General features: G+C 41.4%; 1 protein-coding gene across 1 annotated transcript in view; it reads left to right on the top strand.

Annotated features, from left to right (window-relative positions):
• LOC106677194 (putative lysozyme-like protein) overlaps positions 1–1,785 on the top strand; it is a 6,598-nt gene that overhangs the window by 3,620 nt on the left and 1,193 nt on the right. The gene's annotated exons all lie outside the window — the stretch shown is intronic.

The raw sequence follows: 1,785 nt of genomic DNA, 5'->3' as shown, positions 1-1,785 counted from the left end.
AAAAATTTCCGGCTCAGCAAATCCGATCTCGGGCTTAGGAAATATACATTCTGGTTCACGAGATCAAATTTCCAGATTAGGTAATCAGATCCCCGACATAAAAATTTCCGGCTCAGCAAATCCGATTACGGACTTGGGAAATATACTCTCTGGTTCACGAGATCAAATTTCCCGATTAGGTAATCAGGATTCCGGTTTAAAAATTTCCGGCTCAGCAAATCCGATCTCGGGCTTAGGAAATATAGATTCTGGTTCACGAGATCAAATTTCCCGATTAGGTAATCAGGATCCCGGTTTAAAAATTTCCGGCTCAGAATATCCGATCTCGGGCTTAGGAAATATACATTCTGGTTTACGAGATCAAATTTCTGGATTAGGTAATCAGATCCCCGGTTTAAAAATTTCCGGCTCAGCAAATCCTATCTCGGGCTTAGGAAAGACACTCTCTGGTTCACGAGATCAAATTTCCCGATTAGGTAATCAAATCCCCGGTTTAAAAATTTCCAGCTCAGCAAATCCGATCTCGGGCTTAGGAAATATACATTCTGGTTCACGAGATCAAATTTCTGGATTAGGCAATCAGATCCCCGGTATAAAAATTTCCGACTCAGCAAATCCGATCTCGGGCTTAGGAAAGACACCCTCTGGTTCACGAGATCAAATTTCCCAATTAGGTAATCAGATCCCTGGTTCAAAAATTTCCGGCTCAGCTAATACGATCTCGGGCTTAGGAAATATACTTTCTGGTTCACGAGATCAAATTTCCGGATTAGGTAATCAGATCCACGGCATAAAAATTTCCAGCTCAGAAAATCCGATCTGGGGCTTAGGAAATATACTTTCTGGTTCACGAGATCAAATTTCCCGATTAGGTAATCAGATCCCTGGTTTTATAATTTCCGACTCAGCAAATCCGATATCGGGCTTAGGAAATATATTCTCTGGTTCACGTGATCTAATTTCCCGATTAGGTAATCAGTTCCCCGGTTTAATAATTTCCGGCTCAGAAAATCCGATCTCGGGCTTAGGAAATATATTCTCTGGTTCACGAGATCTAATTTCCCTATTAGGTAATCAGATCCCCGGTTTAATAATTTACGGCTCAGCAAATCCGAACTCGGGCTTAGGAAATATATTCTCTGGTTCTCGAGATCTAATTTCCCGATTAGGTAATCAGATCCCCGGTTTAATAATTTCCGGCTCAGCAAATCCGATCTGGGGCTTAGGAAATATATTCTCTGGTTCAGGAGATCAAATTTCCCGATTAGGTAATCAAATCCACGGTTTAAAAATTTCGGACTCAGCAAATCCGATCATGGGCTTAGGAAATATATTCTCTGGTTCACGAGATCAAATTTCCCGATTAGGTAATCAGATCCACGATTTAAAAATTTCCGACACAGCAAATCCGATCTCAGGCTTAGGAAATATATTCTCTGGTTCACGAGATCTAATTTCCCGATTAGGTAATCAGATCCCCGGTTTAATAGTTTCCGGCTCAGCAAATCCGATCTCGGGCTTAGGAAATATATTCTCTGGTTCTCGAGATCTAATTTCCCGATTAGGTAGTCCGATCCCCGGTTTAATTATTTCCGACTCAGCAAATGCGATCTCGGGCTTAGGAAATATATTCTCTGGTTCGCGTGATCTAATTTCCCGATTAGGTAATCAGATCCCCGGTTTAAATATCTCCGGCTCAGCAAATCCGATCTCGGGCTTAGGAAATATATTCTCTGGTTCACGTGAACTAATTTCCCGATTAGGTAATCAGATCCCTGGTTTAAA

Source organism: Halyomorpha halys, unplaced genomic scaffold (genome assembly GCF_000696795.3).
Source record: "Halyomorpha halys isolate HHAL.00 unplaced genomic scaffold, Hhal_1.1 Scaffold91.1, whole genome shotgun sequence".
Lineage (NCBI taxonomy): Eukaryota > Metazoa > Arthropoda > Insecta > Hemiptera > Pentatomidae > Halyomorpha > Halyomorpha halys.
The sequence above is the reverse complement of the archived record's forward strand: the minus strand, read 5'-3'. Positions and strand labels throughout refer to the sequence as shown.